A 13,492-nucleotide genomic window follows, 5' to 3' on the forward strand; every position below is an offset into this window, starting at 1 on the left:
TTGCCCTTCAAGGCTGGTTTTCCAATGCCCCCCAACGCCCCCCCCCCCCTAACTTTGGTAATGTTGATTAATAGAAATACACTCTAGACACTAGCAAAGGTCTTAAGGTGGGCTGAACACACACCACACAGCCATTTCTGGCATCCAGGCTTCTGTTTTGGACCCTCTGTCTGAACCTGTCTATATCCTGCTGATTAAAGGTGCACATGAATGTGCCCACTCGTTCCTTTTGACAACAGAATGTCACACAAACACGAACAAACACGCCACAAGTGTAACGAGTGTTTGCCATTCCCCACAATGTTCAGAAATGGGAGCTGTGCCCAGGAAAATGAACTTCCCTGCCAAGTACACGTTGGTTTTGTATTAATTTCAGATGCTCTGATCTGAGATCTTTTTGCCCATAGGGTTTGAAACAATCAGGGCTAAACGCTGCCATGTGGGGGGGGGGGTTAGGAAACCACACGGACCACAATTTATCAAAGCTCTGATACAGTTCATGTGGAGTAAGAGCTTTCTTGTCAACACAGTCATAGACTCATATAGATGAGTCTAAATAAAAGCTGTTAATGGTCAGGGCGGAACTGAAGACACGGAGCAGGAGGCTTTAATGGGAGGAGAACAAGTAAGCTTACAAGTAGTAAAGCTACTCACTGACAAAAGTCTGAAAACCTCCAAAAACCATTTGATTGGTCCCTAACTTCGTCATTTTCCGTCTAATGTCAAGTCGCACATGCTTTTCAACGTACCAGGCTTCAGCATCGATCAAGTAACAGCTGTGAAACTGAACATCAGTCCAGCTTTATCCTGCATTCAATAACAAACCCAGTAAAGATTACTGACTGTTTTTCAGGGGCTTAGAGAGGATCAACCTCAATGAATAACTTCATCATTAGACTGATAATTAGTTTGTGTTCTAATGATTATGAGGCAAGTTCAGAGGTTATAAAGAGCATCTTTTTTTTTTTTTCCTGTGAATTTGAGCTGGATGATCCAGGGCTTCTCCTGTATACACGGTTATATAAATAACCACAGCTTCTGTAGCTGACCTGAACTAGCATGACACCCCACATATACCTATAAATGAATCAAAATGGCTTTATTAATATTCTGTGGTTCAAAAATTCACAGTCCATCTGTTCTGTGTGAAGATACATTCCAAAATTCAGTTATGAAAATCGAATTTTTCAAACTGTAGAGCTGATTAAAAAACTCTAAATCAGATTGCTGAAGCCTCACATCAACTTAAACTGAAATGATATGCCTTTTTGCACAGACTGAGAAGTGTGGAATTTGTCCCCCATCAATTACTATCTCCAACCATCCGGGAGGTCGTGTTTATTGGTTTGGTTATTTGTCAGCAGGATTACGCAAAGTTGGTGGAGAGCTGGGGCGTGGGCCAGGGAAGAACCCATTAAATTCTGATGTGGGTCCAGTTAAAGGGGCAGATCTAGGATTTATTTATTTATTTTTAAAATCAGCTCTACTGAGAGCCATTCTAGCGCTGGAACCGTGTCGCAAACTTTTCTCATAGTCAGTAGAGAGGAGAGGAACAATTGCAGCAGCTGAGCTTTGTTTCAGCGTATGTATGGGCATTTAAATGCCACTGAAAGACAGACATGGGAAAAGATGTGAAGCTATCTGTGTGTTTAAATACAAAATTCTCAGCGTATCGGTGCAACAGTTTGTGCCTTTGTACTCGGGAGGGATTCAAATGTAACAGCCTTGTAATGTTAGCTTGACACTAAAGCGAGGCAAGTGGAGGCATTGTTAATAACAGGAACACATACTGAGGGACAGGGACAGAAACGTGGACAGGGTGCTGGGACAGGGACAAGGACAGGCACAGGGTGCTGGGACAGGAGTAGGTTTGAAAGAACAAGTGTCAGCGTGACTAGCTGGCTCACAACAGCATATTATACAGCAATTTATCAAACACACACATTACTGTCTGCTAATGTCCCTTCACCATGAAATGGTATAAACAGTCTGAATTCCCTGAATGACACGTGTCCCCTGTTCCCTCTTGAGTTTAGTAAAGCCTACATCGACATCATTTGAATTTTTTTAAAGAATTATTGATTATTAGTCTGAATTTGTCCAAACTTTATTTTGAAGTGACAGCCGTCAACCTGCATGCACGCACAGAGGTCTGCTCCTTCATCTGTTTGCTTAAAAAAAATAAATAAAGAGCTGAATAAAACCACATTTTACATGCACTTTGAGGTCGGTCCCTCACTTCAGTTCATCACTTTCCATACTACTGTCACTGTTTCACGAGGTCTTGACTTAATTATCTGACCATGAGGTGGAAAATAATTAAAATCTGAAACAGCGTCGGTCAAACTTTGTCCTGCTCTGAACAATAAACCTGCTGAAAACTGCTGCTCTTGTTCAAAAGGCTTCAGATTCTGTGCAAAGAGAATTGAGGCGGGGTCAGTTCACAGCCAGCAGCGAATCAGTCTCGCCTTGGTTCTCGTAAACATGATGTATCTCTGTATTTAAAAAGAAAGAAAGAAAAAAAAAAAGAATGCTTCACATGATCCCAGTCCCACTTGCTGCGTGGGAGACATTTTGAGCTCCAGTTCAAGCCTGCTCCATCGGTAAAACACAGATACACAGAGGCGGTTTGCTGAGGATGAATTTCAAGTCTTTGGACCTCAAATGTCACCTCCTTCAGGTCAGGACAAAAAGATCTTTCCCTCAGGCTGCAAAAGCTTTCCCAAGTGTCACTAAGATACAAAGATACGACAAAAAAAAACACAAAAAACAAACAAACAAAAACACGGGGTGTAATGTGGAGAAGAAATGCAGCTGCCTGTTTCCTATATTAACAATAGATCCCTTTCCAGGAGAGGACTAAGTAAGAGTTAAACTGTGAAATCCTAAAGTTTTCCTCAGAACAGTGAGGTGCGCAGAAAGTTTCAGGGGCAGGGGCAATTACTGAACAACGGGAACCTTGTCTGGGTGGGAAAGAAGGCAACCGAGAGCTAAAAAAAAGAAAAAAAAAGAAAGAAAAAAAACAGAAACCCATTTATAAACTGCAGATAAATCCCGGAAGGCACCGCATCCAGAGGAGTGAAAGTCCACACAACCCAGACAGGAAGAGAAAGCAGCAGGGGGTCTTTGTAACAGCAACGATTCGTCAGGTCCCAGAGGGCGGGAGACTCACAACTGGAGGTTACGTGTCAGAGAGCATGTCGGTGTTGTGTGGCTGAGGTTGTTATGCATACATCAGTGAGCACCATTCATGTTAAAAGTATTCAATACTGAATAAAAGAACACTTTTTCCAAAAGCCGCCACTTATTTGATCCTTCACGAACTGTCCTGAGGTTCTAAAAACCATCAGGCATGCTGGGAATTCTTGGTCAGACTCACAGCTGATGTTGTGTGTCTGTTTTGTAGCGGGTTGTCAGTACAGAGAGTCAGAGTTGCTGCTTCTGGGTTTTCTTAATCTTCTCAATATTCTTCAGGATCATGTCATGCAGAGTGACAACTCATAGACAACTCAATATGTTTTCGCTAACCGTCAACAACAACAAGCAAAGTGGAACTTCAGGTTCCATTAGTCGTAAGACATAAGTCACAATTCCAGCAGGGTCCTGGTGGACGTTGCTGTCCCACAATGCAATGCAAAAACTGAGGAGCTGCTCTCAAACATACTGGGGGAAAAGTCTTTAATCTGCGTCAGACATTTTGCTTCTTGTCTGTAAAGTTTAACTGGCAGCGTCACTCTCTGATGTACGTATTGCATCATTTCCTTTCGGTACAAAACAGTAAAGTACATTAATATTTTGTATGCTAGTTGCAAAAACAGTACCCCATGGAAATGTGTATATAATCCATTGTGTATACCATTAGTATAGATTACTATATGTGTCTGTTAGTTTCACAAAAACCATGTACGCAGAAAGTCATGAAAACCATCTACGCCGCTTCATTCACTGCTTTTCTCGCCTTCCATTTATACACTTCGTATGTACGTTCTAATCATGTTTTAATAATGTACCTGAATAAATTATATATAACATGATTCTTCTCAAAAAAACTGCAGGCCTGTACATCACAGGAGAGGCCCAGATGAAGTTCAAACCCTCCTTAACCTCCATACCAGGCTCCTGGTATGGAGGTTAGAGAAAAAGACAAATCAGCACTCACGTATTGATTCCTGAGCTCCGAAACAATGATCTTCAAACTGATGTACTCCTTCTCATCGATCTCTGACACCGTCCTCCTGTATAGTCCTCCTGCACGGAGGACAGGAAACATGGACAAGAGACGGTTAATCGAAGCTGGATTCTCGAGACGAGAGCTCGACTCCAGCGACGCACACCCACAGAGCACTTTATTAGGAACACCTGTGCACCTGCTTGTGCATGCAATTATCCAATCAGCCAATCATGCGGGAGCAGTGCAATATAAAAAAAAAAAAAAAAAAAAAAAATCACATGACAATGACAGAAAAGCTACTGTAACTCAGATAAGCACTCATTACAACGGTGCTGAGCAGAAAAGCTTCTCAGAATGAACAACACCAGTCAGTCACGGTCTGAATATCTGAATGTCACAGTGTCACTGAGTTCAGTGAACTTCAGTGATCTCCCCCAGTCTGCAGACCTGAATCCAGTAGAACACCTTTGAATGATGTGATGAATCATGTCAACATGGAGCAGAAGCTCAGAGGAAGGTTTCCAACATCATGTGGAATCAATGAGAAGAAGAACTGAGGCTGTTTGAGAGTAAAAGGAGGAACTATCCAGTATACTTTATACTTTCTGCTCTACACACACACTCACACACACACATTCCCATTCACTCACCACGTGAGGGTACTTGGCGATATTGGAGACGAGCTTGGCTCTGGTGATGTAATATTTGGAGATCTGGTCCAACTCCTCCGACTCCACCGTCCTCAGCTCTGCCACCGTCTCTTCCTACAGACCCAGACACACATGCTGATCCTGTCCCGACCTCTTTAAGTAATTTACAGTTATCTTCCAACAATCCTGCATGACCAACGGGTGATGCTTCCTGATTGGTCAGGACCAAAACATTGACAAGCTCTTCAGCGGGAATTTTCATTTTGTTAACTGTGTTGAGCTGTGAAATTAAGAAAATGTTCTCAGTATCTGCCCTTTTTTTTGGCTGAGGAGAAGACAGACAGTCAGACTGACAGACAGGCAGACACAGAGGTGTGGTTACTTCACTGACGCCTGTGTAATCTTAGAGGCAGGAATGTCAGTGCCCACACCCAGTGCTTTTCACCAAAACATGTAAATATAAAAACAGGAGTAAATACTAGAGAGGGGGAGCCAATCAGAATAAAGTCCTGCAGTGATGTGTTGACGTGAACTGGTCTAAAATGATCTGTAAAAAAAAAAAAGGGTGAATGGTTAGTTCAGTTCAGTTTTAAATGCATATACTTTCAGGATGAATAACCTGAGTATTTCCAGCAACTAGATCTGAAGACTTAAAGAGTAAAACCTTTACATATCACATACTATAAGATTTTATTTACCAATATCAGTATCCACTAGCCCCGGACTGAAACAGACTGGTCCAACTTGGTCCCATCGGTAGTTAAATTATATTCAGAATGGGCTCAACAGTCCTAATGTGTGTCCCTGCACTGACCCTGTGAACACACCCCTGCATTCAAATCTCACATTGCTGTCACACGTAACTGCAGACTAACTTCTGACAAGTCAACACGTCTTTTTCCACACTGTGTTTGAATTCATGTGAATAAATGACATGTTGCTTTGAATTCGCTAAAAAAAAAACTTCTCTTTACGGTGGTTAAACCATAATGTATAACCACCATATGGTTATAGCATGACTACAAGGACATGCTGTTGAGGACAAGGACATGCTGTTGAGGAGACAGTTTGGCACCTTTCAACTCAGCTGCTTGAACTCCTCTTTGTAAAGGCAGCAGCAGCCTCTGCTGGCTGTTAATTATACCTATGTACAGTTTATACGGGAAATATCAAATAACAAGAGTTACACCAGTCCTACACGACAGTGTGAGAGTACTTTCATCTATCGCTTGGTATTACTGCGTGTATTACTTACTACTTAGTACTTATATTTCTTTTGCAAATTCACAGTACAAATGCAAATACAGTCCATTTACATACATCCTGCTGTTATTTTCTCAGGTTATAACCACAGATGTATTTTGCAAAGAACAAGATGTGACGAGTCAAAAGAAGATCGGCAAACACTGGAGTGGAGTTTGAAGCTTAAAATCAATACTAGCGAGAGAGAGAAACATGCTTTTTAAAGTCATGGGAACAGCTTTGTGATGACGCGCTGAGAGTTATTTTAGCTTTACGTGTGTTTATGAAATAAGGAAAGCACTGAAGCGAAGCCATCGGTGAGGACTGACCTGTATGGAGACTCCAAAGTTGTTTCCATCTTCTATTCTTGGAATGAGCAGCTGGACCCACATCTTAACCTGATGGTACAGAGACATGGTGACATGAGGATCATTTTAAAAAGCACGGGGGACATTACTCAATATTCATATAATGATATTTAGTTTCACAGCTATGTTTTACACACACACACAGCCAACTTTTAGGCTAGAACCATTTAAAGTTACATTGCGTTCATGGTGTTATCTCTACTTCAGACGGACTTTAAACTATTACAGTGTATCTGTATACAGTATATACACCTTACGGTACATCAGCATAACAGATGAATACTGTGTGTGTGTGTGGATACTTACTGTGTTACACTTCTCTATCAGCGTCCTGATCTCTGGTTTGACTCATTCGATCAGGTCCATCAGCTTGGTGTTGCATTTCATCACGCCCTGCGGCATCGCCGGCGTTTTTGTTCCCCCTGGAACCAAACACGAGACAGTCCATGTTCAAAAAAAAAAAAAAAAAAGATTCTTCTTCTTCTCATTAGAGAATAATGTTGCTGCTGCTGGTTTGAGTTCTCACACTCTGCCTGCATGATTTGGTCTCAGCCTCACAAAGCCTGCTCTCTCTCTCTGTTTCTGTGAACTGGCATTTAGCTTGATCCTAACAATGAGTGACTGTCAGTTCTCACCTTCATTCACACAAAGCTAGCTTATGGATTTTCATTATGGAATAACTTGATTATTTTCTTAATTAACTCATAAAGAACAGTGAAAAATTAGAACTCACAGTTTCTTAAAAAGTCTTCATTTTGCTTATTTTGACTCATGAAAGTCTAAAATCTTCAGATGCTCAATTTACTGCTATCTTTGACAAAAGACGAAGACCAAACGGTTGGACTTGAGAAGCTGGAAGTGGAAAATAGTTGACATTTTTGCCTGGAACAACTACTAATGAGAATAAACAGAGTCTTATTCACACAAAACCCAAAAAGCACATAGAGGAATGTGAAGAGTTTCTGTTCTGATCAGGGACTTCTTATAGTTTCCTCTTCTTCAGATTCTGCATCAAAAAGAAAAGATGTCATTTTCTTTACGTTTGTGCTGTGCCAGGGTCAAAAACAAAAGTTTCTGATCCCACTGAATGTGTGTGATTAGTCTGCAGCACATCATTACTTTAAATGTCATTTTATACATTGATAAACATGATAAAATACCTTCACCGCTAGTTCTAAAAGTAGGACCAAAAAACACGTTAGGCTGGGAAGTTTTAGCTTCGGACGGATTTCCTGCTTTGAGATCCTTGATAAATTTATTTCCAGGTCAGTGCTGAATAAACAGGAAACCCACCCAACTCTTCACTACCACTATTATTTTCATTATAAGATTATAAAATAACACTAAAGGGCACATCATTGGAAAGAAATGAGTCAGAGGTAAAAACAGGAAATTGTGTGTTTCATCTTGTATTACAACTCTTATGTGTTTGTTTTTTATATTGTGGTCCTGAGAGGGCACCGTACTGAACCATCAGATCAGACTTTCCTCCGACAGTCAGGATCATTTGAATGCAACGCAAACCCTTCAACACCTCTCAGTGGCGATAAGTGCGTGGGAGTCAGGGAGCTCATTGTGCCGTGACCCTCTGAGTAACACGGATGCATGCCTCTGTCTCATCTCTCATTTATTGACATGACACTTGGCAGCATGGAGTCAGGAATCCAGGTTGAGCTGAGGTCCACATGTTAACAGCCCCACGGTAATCCAACTAATGAGCTCTACAGCTCCAAAAAAAAAAAAAAACAACAACAACATATCACAGCCAGGGAACAACCAGCCTGTGTCAGTTCCATCTATAGGAACAGGAGATATTTTTGGCCTCTGGTGCCTGGGAAACAATTCAGAGCCTGTTTTCACTGACTAAAAGCCAAGGCAGCAAAAGTTTCTGAAGAAGTTTTTTCTTTCAGGGGTTTTTCTTGGCCAGTCAAAGATGGAAGTCTGTGTCTACAAACATTTTAACTGCTGTCAGTGCTGACCTACATAAATATATTTATTCAGATCTATGTATGTATCTATCACTGCATAGTCACAATGTTAAAGAGGTAATATAGCAATTACAGTATGTTTTGGACTTGAAACAGACTAAAAAGAAAAAAAAATGTTAGTATTTTGGGGCTACAGCGGCTGCCATGTTTGATATGTTATGTGATATGATAAGTTGCTCTCATCCTCTGTGTGGACAGCACAAAAAGCAATTCAGTGGTTTACATCACAGTATGGTTGTTCCCACACAGTGTCCTCGCCACTACGATCCACTCACTGACCCTCCTTATTAAACAGAGGATGAACAGAGCTGCTCTCTCTGTTGTGACTGCATGTACACGTGATCTCCACTAAAATCCATCCGTCGATCACGTTCGTTTGATTTTCGATCATCAAGAAAATCCCAAAATGTTTGCCTTTTTGTTGAGTTTGACCACCTGTTGTCAGCTGATTAAACTTTCGTACGCAGGTCAACAAACAAGGACTGTTCCAGTGCTGTCTGCATTTTACCGGATCACTACCTGACACCTGGCAGAACACACTGAGGACTCACCACGTCCACGCCATCGTGGCTGTTAATGAAGAGGATCGGGTCTGGGACTTTGAACGTGATCTCTGAATGGATTTCTTTCAGGTCAGACACGTTCAGAATCGGCTCCTGGATAAAGACCACATGGGAACGGTTGAAACTACATATTTTAATAAAACTTTTAGAAAAAAAAAAAAAAAAAAGGTAACAAACAGTCAATGTAAGAAAAAAATACTAACAGAAGGATGACAAGAAACGAGAAAAGACAAAGGCAGCAAAGTTCGTTTTAATTAAGAGCATATACAGAATGTTCATAAAAATAAGGACAACAATCATAGAAAGATTTAGAAAAGCTGACAAATGAACAACATGTTTCATCAATTCAAATCCCATTTCTGATACTGTCAGTCATTTACATTCAAGACATACAGGCTTCAGGCTGCACACCTCCACCTGTTCCACTGTGTCCTGCTGTTGTGTGGAAAACTACATGCACTGTGCGCAGCATAAATCAGACCGTGGACGCTCACGTCACGACGCAGTGTAAACAGATACACCAGCTGTTCCTCAGTTAAATCTCTCACAAAGTACCGTAGCTGCTCAGTGAGTGTTGGCTGTAGCATTACACCACCATGTGTGTAACCACATCAGTCAGGACTGAAACCTCCCTTTATTCAGGAAGCTTACCTTAAGAAAGTGATCCAGCTCCAGGAGTTTTTGAGGGAAAAGGCTGGCGACCAGGTGCTCGGCCTACAGAAGCAAACAGACGGGAACTTGGGTGTGATAAAGAAATGTGAACTTATTCTTCCAATGTATAAACGTAAGGCATAGACTGAACCGAAGCAGAGAGAACAAATCAAAATATTGGCACAAAGCTTGGTTTGGCTGTGGCATGTGAGATACTCACCTCACTGGTGATCTGCTTCCTGAATCCATCCACCTGTCGACAGATGGAAGAGCAGTCAGAAGCTAGAAATGCCCGTCACAACATCCTTAAGTACGAGGTGGTGTTATCAAATGCCTGGATTCGTCCAGCAAACAGTGCAAAACACAAAGTCTTTCACTTTGCAATGATTTATCTGAATCTGAGGAAGTGTGAATTTATACAGCACAGCTACAAATCACACTGTTGACATACCTCTTCAGTCAGATGCAGCTATATTAAGCCCTACTCTGGCCCACTATGTGGGTTTCCTCATTGCATGATGTTTTTTTTATCGTTCTTTTGTTGTTCGTTTGTGTGAAGCTAATACTTACACGTTCTGTACGTAATCTTTTGTGAAAAAACATCCATGTCTGGCTATCTTCAAAGATTAACGGAATCCCAGAATTTTTCCCCCATTAGATGCCTTTTAGTCCTCCATCTAATGTATCTGATTTTGTCAATCCAGTTCCAAACCGTCATGTACTTTGTTTATGATTGATCTAGTAAGTTATTTTAAACATTTAAGATCATTGTGCTGCCCTCACCCAGCTAACATCAAGCCACGAATGTGACTTTTCTCGTTTTAAAACACCCACCGTCATTTATTTTTTGTAAAACTGAAATACAACAGAAAAAATAACGCAAATTAATATCCGCAAAAAAAATAAAAAACAGTACACGTTTCGCAAAGTAAAATGGAGCTAGCAAGCTAAACTAAACAATATGCAAGTTAGCCGCTAAATAAAATGCTACAACCATAACATGCTAAACGTACAACTTAAAACTACACACAATAACACTTACAGACTGTAGCGGTCACAGGCCGAAGCGTGCGCAAACATCCATAAACTTTTAAACCGCGACACTCCGTCCCCGCCTTAACTGCTCTCTGGTAGTGTAGCTGAGCGGAGCGTCCAAGATGCTAGTTATCATATTGTCAAGAGAAGCGATCACTCTGATGCCATTTTCAAAACCCAAAAAAGGAACCCGAACACTCACTCCAACACAAATTACCTGAACTAAAGAAAAAATATATCTTATACATTTTTACACTTGACACTTATGAACTTCAACATTATTTTTAATCTAAAGACAGCACAATCATCAACCAATGTACGCAACAATAACCTCACAAAATCAAGGCGGCTGCAGCTTCCTGGAGCCAGACTCTTTATGGCTGCTCTCCACTAGCTGCAAAACTTCAGGGCATTACGGGAAACATCTGATCTTAGAGATGGGTGGTTCAGATGTTGGCTCTACAATAATTTATACATTTTATAGACACCTTAAATTTTTTGTTTCATTCTGAAATAATGCTTTTTTTTTTATCATGAAGCAACAGAAGACTTATGCTAACAAGATTAAAGCAACAATTACTAGAGACTGAGAACAAACTGAAGAGTTTGGTTTGATGCCAAATTACTTGTAAATAAAGTTCGGCTCTAATGGGATGAGAGTGTGTCTGGGGCATAGACTATAAGACATGAACGTAGCACCCGTGACGTCATCCATTGGTTTCGGGGAGTCGGTTTTGTGACCAAACCTGTCTTATACAGTCTATGGACCAAACCATGGGCATTTGAGCTGCGCCATCTTGGATTTTAGTGGGAGTGTACTTTCCATATTTGGCGAAGAGGCGGTTACTCTACGGGTCAGCCGGAGTCAGCCGAGAACCCGGTCACATAGCTCGGAACAACCGAGCTAGCGAAGGCTAATCAGCTGATTAGCTAAGCTAACAAGCTAAGCGGCAGCTACACGCAGCTACATCCACCACACGACAGTCCCCGAAGGCGACCCGCCTAGCTCGACCCCGTGTAACCGCGACACAGCATACAACAGAGATCATATTGTTGCTGCTGTGTTTTAAACATGACTGTTTCAGATAGAGAGGTTTTAGGCGGAGCTGCAGGGTTTGGTGGAGTTGTGGGGGGAAATTTATTTCTAGCCTGTTATTTAACTGTGAAACAATCATTATTTCATATTGATAGAATATATAAAAACGTTAAAAACAGTATTATTGTTATTATTATTGTCATTATTATTAATGATAACGATAAAAAATATATATATATATAATAAAATGTTTAATATTTACCAGCTTTCACTACTGCCTCCATCCACTATCCACTTACAGTTACAGCAGCACGCAAACAACCGCTTACTGACAGAGCTGCTCTGTCCATGCAATGTCGGACTTTTTAAACAGAAAAATGAGACGAAATAAAATTGTAGCCTAGTATTCCCGCAATAAACGGACTCTGAGAGCACGGAACACACCGCAACAGCGTTCCTAACATTAGCTGCTCCGGTCCTCTATCTGTATCAGCAGCGACCACAGCGATGGCAATTAAGTCATAAGCCAGCGGCAAAATATGCCGGTACATGCTAATTAGTGCTAACATCCAGGTAAAATAGTGAGAAATTTACTTACCGAAAAAACTGCAACACAGACTCCTTCGACGGTCGGTTAGCACAGTCTGCACTACAACAAGCCATACTGTCACAAAAACCTATCCAAACATTGGCAAACAAACATGGACACTGCAGCCCCTGTCAACCGCTGGAGGTAGCCGGAGGCCTCTGGATGTAGCCGCTTTAGCAAAGAGCTAACTGCCAGTGTCTGTCTATGGGACTATCACTCAACGTAACCATGCACTAATTAATATAAAAAATTTAAGCCTAAATAACACTAAAACGGTTGTGGTACAAAAAAAATCACCCCCCTCACAGTGTTCACTGAGGTGGAAACTATCAATAGAGACCAAAAACAAAAAATTTACCAGGCGGTAAATATGTTTTTTAGGCTGTAAAGTTGGCTATTTTAACATGGGGGTCAATGGAGAATTGCTCACTTCTGGAACCAGTCCGCAGTGGTAGCCGAGGAACTGCAGCTTTTTGAACGCGGAAGTGATCCTCACTGCTGAAACCTACAACTCCTCCCTTGGTCTGGGGCTGTGAGGACGGCCGGAAACTGTCCGTCTTGGCTGCAGCAAGTGTTTCCGCCCTCTGCTGAAATGACATTGAAATGACATTAGCAGTAGTTTCACAGGTGATATCAGAGAAGTGAGTGCTAGGTTCCTGTCACAGAGCGGCTCCGTGTCCATGTCTTATACAGTCTATGGTTATTACCAGCTTATCATGTGGAGTTCAGACCTAAATGTCAGGTATCTGCATAGTGTTCCAATCTTCAATAATACATTGACTTTTTGCTTTATACTGTTTCATTATAGACAAAGGTTTTGTCTTTACACACATCAATTCCTGACAGTGCAGTTGTCTCAGGTGTTTGTGAATAGAATCTTGTTTTTTGGGGTTTTTTTTTTTGATTGGCTGACGCAGCCTGTGGCTCGAGCACGAAGACACTGTTGTTCAATATTGTGAACCCGAGGCCTGATGCAGGTTGAATGGATGTAGTCCTGGAGTTCATTGTCCTCTATCCACAGAAAATGAGCTAGACTGAAATATTCTGGTAGATAGTTACTGTGTCTAAGAGAATAGACAGGACTACAAACACACAATCACATGGGGAAACACAAACACACACATGCACACACTCTGGGTTGGGACCATTGTTAGTGAGCCACAGGAGGTCGTGCAGCAATGATTTATCCACCCTGCTGT

General features: G+C 41.4%; 1 pseudogene; it reads right to left on the bottom strand.

Annotated features, from left to right (window-relative positions):
* Positions 1-3,413: 3,413 nt before the first annotated feature.
* Positions 3,414-12,892, bottom strand: LOC121198333 (annotated as a pseudogene).
* Between the last annotated feature and the right edge of the window lie 600 nt (positions 12,893-13,492).

This window comes from Toxotes jaculatrix, chromosome 18 (assembly GCF_017976425.1).
Source record: "Toxotes jaculatrix isolate fToxJac2 chromosome 18, fToxJac2.pri, whole genome shotgun sequence".
NCBI lineage: Eukaryota > Metazoa > Chordata > Actinopteri > Toxotidae > Toxotes > Toxotes jaculatrix.